The sequence below is a fragment of the Parasteatoda tepidariorum genome, chromosome 7 (assembly GCF_043381705.1).
Source record: "Parasteatoda tepidariorum isolate YZ-2023 chromosome 7, CAS_Ptep_4.0, whole genome shotgun sequence".
In the NCBI taxonomy this organism is placed as follows: domain Eukaryota; kingdom Metazoa; phylum Arthropoda; class Arachnida; order Araneae; family Theridiidae; genus Parasteatoda; species Parasteatoda tepidariorum.
Genome location: NC_092210.1, coordinates 15,546,772 through 15,553,649, shown reverse-complemented (window position 1 = coordinate 15,553,649; position 6,878 = coordinate 15,546,772).

Genomic DNA, 6,878 nt, shown 5'->3' with positions numbered 1-6,878 from the left:
AGCAGCACCTTATAGAGAATGGCTACTGCGTGACTAAAAATTGTCTGCAAGAGATAGCTATTGAAACATCGTCAACCAATCTCCACCCGATCGTCACTTTTATTCGTCGCAAATGAGCCACATGTGTATTTTATTATTATCATTTTTGTTGATTAAATAGGGAATTATTATGAAAAATCCTAAAGAATAAATTTTTTTTTGCATTAATACAAATAGGGGAGAGGGGGGCACATGTGAACAATTTTTTTTATTTCTTCATTTTTCAAAAAATATCATAAATTTCTCACAGTAAAGAAGTTCATATGTTTAAGTAGTCTTTTCTTCGTCTTATGGAATTTTTTGAGATTTTTTAATAAAATATTTTTTTACTTTATGATATTTTAAAAAAATGACTTCAATTGTTCACATGTGCCCCTATTGGGGGCACATGTGAACATGCCTGGGGCACATATGAACAAGATTAAAAACACAAAGCAATCATCATATTTCAAGGGAAAAAAATCTTTAATATGACAGATATAGATACGTATTATACTGAAGGGGTTGTAGCTTACTATGCGAATTTAAACTGTACAACAGTACTGTCAATAAGAAAATAATTTTTCAGCTGTACAATAATTTTTTCACTGTTGGGTTTTTCGCAACTTCATGTTCCTCAGGAGTTGTAATGGGCCTTTTTCTTTCCTCTCTGATACTCTTTCATGCTTTTTTTTCATTTTTCTATCTTTTCATCTGTAGTTTAGCAATTCTATCTTTCTCAGGTGTATCAGTTAATATGCGTGATGCGCGATCAACCATTTAATAAAAAAAAAATTTTTTTTAAAGAAAAAAATAATAAATTAATTATGGAAAATTAAATAATAATAATTTTAAATGCATACATATTTTTTAAACTTATAATATCATGAGGATAATAATCTTAATACTATGTAGGGGCACATGTGAACTGTTCACATCTGCCCCAGATGATTTGTTCACAAGTGCCCCATCATCCTTCTTAAACCTTACTTGAAAAATAAAGAACTTTTAATTGAGTAAAAAAAAAAATTAATTGTCATAAACTTACCTGAATGTTCATATAATGGTCTGCAATAGTTAATTTCAGTTTATTAGTTGATTTATACTATGCTTTCACTTGAAGAAGCTAGTGATTATAATATATACAACACCAACTGATACAAAGAAATTGTCAGAATAGAACAACAAAATGTCTCATTGTACTGAAAGTTTCGCAGAGAGGTAGGACTAGTACTGCCATCAATTGAAAATTTTTCAAGATTTTTTATTTCAAATCATATTGGTAAAACATACCATGTTCACATGTGCCCCCTGTTCACAAGTGCCCCCCTCTCCCCTACTTGATCTTGCCTAATTCGGGTGTGGGGAATTTCAAATTCGAAATTAGTTTTGCTCCTAAAGCTACATATTTTTTTAAACTGATATTTTTAGTCTATTTTACATCGAAATGTACTAATTAAAAAACATTATATTTAATTTAATAACTGTCGTTGAACAGCAGACCTAATTTCAGGCTTTAAAACTACTAGTGTTCAACGCCGCAGCCTTGTAATTTTGAACCCAATCCAGAAGACAAGGCAACTCCTGGATCAAGTATTGGGAGAAATTTGCCTTCGTTGAGGACTTTTTGATGGAATTAATCCACATTTGTGTTACATGGAGAGGGAAACCACGAAAACCTCCCACAGTTAGCCTGACGACAAGGGGACTTTAACCCATGATCCACTTACCACTGAGGATATTTAACATTATAGCTGTGGTTGGTGCAGCAGCACCGTATGGTGAAAAATTAACTGTTCCCACCAAATACTGCGTGACTAAGAACGGTCTGCCACAAATGGTGATAGAAAAATTGCTTACCACTCACCACCCGCTCGTCCCATTTTTCGTCGCAAATGCACCAATATTATTTTAATAAATAGGGAATTATTATGAATAACACTGAGGAATAGAATTTTCACGGCATTGATAAAAATACTTGATCTTGCCTAATTCGGGTGTGGGGAATTTCAAATTCGAAATTAGTTTTGCTCCTAAAGCTACATATTTTTTTAAACTGACATTTTTAGTTTATTTTACATCGAAATGTACTAATTCAAAGATGTTACATGCAACAAAGGATGGAGTAAATGTTACGAGTTAAGGAGTTAAGGTGCGTCACCAGGATTAAAATTTCATAGGAGCCCATGCTCGGGAATGTTTAAGAGCGTTTGCCTTATATGAACTTCCTCATGTACTTCTGAACAGGTCATGAAGTCCCTGAGGAAGCTTCAGTCAGATTAGCTATTAGCTTCAGTCAGATAGTTTGAAAATTATTTATTATTTATTATACAGGATTTTTTCTTTTATAATAAAAATTTCTTTGAAAGTTTTGCAGTTAGAAGTTTTTGTAAATTACCATATTCGGAACCTAGTATTACTTTTTAAAAATAAAAAGGAATCAAATTATGCAGCATATTTGTAAAGGGAGATGAGGTGCTTCTGTATTTGAAAATATTTGTAACATGTTGATATTAAATGTTTTATGTGGGTATTAAATGTTTCAGAGCAGAATTTATTGATCTATCAGTTCATTTATTTTTAGGCCTTAAGGCAGTGACACCCAGTATTTAATTAAAAATGCAATTTCGCATCAAACTGTTCCTCAGAACATTTTTCCGATAGGTACTTAATCGTGTTTAGTAATTTTTACTAGATGATAGTATTATACCCTAAAACATATCATTTTCCGAATGGAAAATCTAGTAACATCTTTTGGCAATAAAGCTCTTTTTTAAAAAAGAAAAAATATGTTCCCAAAAACACTCCCTGAAACAATTTTAAAATGTGGCTGAGTATTTTACTGTGATTAAAAAAAATATGGTACTGACCCATGTCCTGCAATTACTTATCATTTACTAAACTACGATCATCCATGGAATTTTTTTCTTATAATTTTCTGTTCCCCGAAATTATTTTAAAACCATTATACAAAAATGTAGTAAAGCGATGCAGTAAATCTCCGAATCTAGTGATGTAGTAAATCTCCAATTAATTTCTGACTCCTCCTTCACATCATCTTTTCCTAAATACTTTTTCTTGAACCGTGATGGCTCTGGGGATAGATCGTCCGTCTTCCATTGAGGTAAACTGGGTTCGAATCCCAGCGTTGACTGGTCGATACGAATTCCGCACCCAGCTCCCACTAACCACAGTGCTGGTGTAAGATATCCTCAATGGTAGACGGATCATGGGTTAGAGTCCCTTTGCCGTTAGGCTAACTACAGGAGGTCCTCGTGGTTTCCTCTCCATGTAACTCAAATGTGGCTTAGTTCCATCAAAAATCCCTCCACGAAGGCAAATTTCTCCCAATACTTTTGATCCAGGAGTTTCCTTGTCTTCTGGATTGGGTTCAAAAATACAAGGCCACAGAGAAGAACATTAGTAGTAGTAAATATTGGGTCGGCTATTTAAAATCGGTGATAAAGTAAAATAAATCTCCTTAACCTTCTAACCCAAAAATTGAAATGAAATAATGAAAACTATAGGCATGCATTCATTGTGGTTGATTCAGACGTCAGTTAACATGGCTTGTGTCGGGTTTCGGGTCTACGATCTGAAGACTGTAGAGTCTGATTAGACTGTACTTCTTCTTATGAAGTCTTAGTAATTTGGAACGTAATGTAATATTTCATGCCAGAAAATGTCTACCCATAGTTGGGTAGTTGGTAAGCATGGTGCGGTGGTGACGGATAAATAACATGTTGTGCCCCGCGATCTAAATAGTGGTAGTGATGTATGCCAGTATCGTCCCAAGCCTTTGCCAATTGCCTATTAGTGTAGCTTTGCTCTAGGGCAACATTTACAATTTAACTATGAGAACTGCATTCAATTGAAAGTAACTTCATGCTAATGCTTACATTTGTCGGAGATAATATTTTTGAATAATTCTAATTTTTTTAAGCATCGTTATCAGTGTTTTTTAAAATTTGAAAAAAAAAACCCAGAAATTTAACTTAAATAATTTTGTATTTTCAATTTTACTGCAAGAGTTTGATGAACACCCGGAACTGTTTTTAAAAAAATAAATAAACAGTCTCTAAGGAATAATAATGAGGAAAAAAAACTTTCTAGGTATGGCAGGCTTACGATATAATTTTTGCAGCTCTTCTTTCATAGTGTAAGCCTTAAAAAATGAATTTTAAAAACATTTATCTTTTTTTCCAGCTTATTAAAAAAAAGGAAACTAGGAACTAATAAATAGAAGGAAGGTATTAAAAAACCTTTCGTGATGGGATTAATCGGCTCATGTAATTGAAGTAAAATTTTTCCTTGAAGGAGAAGAGAACTAATGTTTCATAAGAAGAAAGTAAATCCCCGTATTATTATTTATAGATTTATTTCATCAAATTATATATATACATATATTTAAAAATTTGTTCAATCACTTTAAAAACCACTTAGAAGTAGTATAATTATGATCGATGTTGAAAGAAAAGCATGAGAACAATTTCTTCGAAACTGTTTGCACACAAAATCATAATTGAAGAGCTTAGTGGAAGAACCAGGTAAGTAACATTTTAGTGAATTTGAATAAATGAGCTTCAAAGTTTATACGTTCCTTGCTTTTGCTATTTCGCTCAATCTTTGATCAATCTTTGAGAATGTATTTATTTCACCATAACTTTTTTTCATAAAGGAGGATTTTTAATTAATTTTATGCGCATCCTCTGTTTGCTTTCATGGAGGATTTTTAATGTTCAACAATGAATATAATTTTAAATTAAATTGAAAATTAAACTGAAGAACCAAAATGGATATACATAGATTTAGGCTCGTATTGTTGAAATAAATCTTTAGTATTCTCAATTTTGGGTAAACTGACATTCAAAAACGACTCAGAGACCGCGTGAGATTAACGATTGCGGTAGATGTTATCGCAATAATTGTTTAACTGGTATTTATTGCTTTAATTGGCAACAATTCAGTTGTTGTTGTTGTCGTAAGCCATTAAAGCACTAGGGTGTGGTTGTACTTGTTTTGAAGAGGCTCCATCTATGGTCAAAAATTCAACTCCTGTCACACCTGTTTATTTCGCAAACTTTGTGTGTGTATTTTTTTAACATTAAATATTTCATAAATTTGATGATATTTTGCGCCATTTTCTATGATTTTTTTCTTATTTGAGTGAATAATTTGTCCATTTTAAGACATTTTGCGGGAAAAACAGCAGTTTTTGAATTTAAAATATATTTAATTAGCTAATGAAACGACAGGTATAATAGCAGATCATAAAGCGAAGTGACTGAAAAGAATTCACTGTTCGTGTTTGGGGCGTATTAAGGGTTCTCTAATTTCCAAGTCGGAGATGATTCTCCTCTTAGTCCAACCCTGAAATGAGCTCTGTGTCCGAGGAAGTGGTGCTAAGTGCCAACTCCTGGTGAACGAACTATACCCGGTGGGAGCCGGTTAATCCGAGTCACGGAAGCAAGTACCTACGCCGTACTACCTTAAATACCCATACATAGGATGGGCAGCAGTCACACACTAGAGGGGAACACAGAGGGAGACATTCATATCTAAAGTGGTATTCGAACCCGTTACCATTTTCTTCGCTGTCAGACAACCTGACCACTCTGCTTGATCATTATTATGTGATATTTATTAACACGCGCAGTTTTAATAGATGAATTAAACAAATTTCGATTTATCTCTGTTGTTGTCGTTGGCCATTAAGGCAAGGGGTGCTATTGTTCTTGTTTTCCAGTAGCGTCATCTTCGGCCAAGAATTTGACTTCTAACATACCCTTACATTACATCCGTTTACACACCGTTGCGTTACTCCATTTACTATATGGGGAGTTATTGGCCGGTTGGATTCGAACTCCTGCTCTCATGAACGCGAGTCCAGCGCCCTACCAACTAGGCTATCTCGCCCTTCGAGAATTCATTAGTTATTGAACTAAAAAAGAATTCTTTAAAATACCTCTTGCCGTTATTTTGATCAGCACGAAGAACGAGTATTCAGCAAAGATAATGATATACTGAAAAAGTTAATATTTATTTTTAACGAAATTTTGCTTTGAAAAACATTTTACAGGTCAGTATATCTAAAACCGAACCAGAAACTATGACATTATATGACCAAAAAATAATTATCCCCCTGACAGTATAATTCATATTTTTATTTTTATTTTATATTACTATGACATATGACAGTAGAATAGAAATTCGGAGCTGTAAAATATTTTTTGCTATATTCCTTTATACTGAAGTGTTGTTTCATCGCTTTAATACAAGACATCTTATTCAGAAGGTTAGTAAGTAAGTATTTATTCATCGTTGCTGTTCTATCTTTTTTCTGTAGCTGTTGCCATCCAACATATAATAAAATATTTATAATCATCTCATTAATCGATTCATTATCGATTAATAATAATACTACAATACTTCAACAGTGAGTAGGTCAATGTATGGAAGCTGCTGCTTCAAAGTTACCATTTTTCCAGAGCAACTTTAAACTTCCCGCACCTCAGTGTCCGACTCCAAGTGAGTGATTTTCTAGTTTTGTGTGCTGACTTTTTCACGCCATGTCACTTACCCGGTTCGTCCACCCAAAGAATTTCAAAAACATGCTATTTACCTGGTTCTTCCACAGAGTACCTTTAGAATTAATAGATTTAATAGTCGAAACGAATGTTATAAATTTAAGTAAGACTAAAATAAAAACTCTATTTTTTTTAAATATAACTTACCTGGTTCTTCGACTAAACGCTTGGAAGGATATTTATTTCAATTTTTAAACGGCTCTAAATGGTTCTTGAAGACCGTTATTTCGTATATATATATATATATATATATATATATATATATGCTATTTT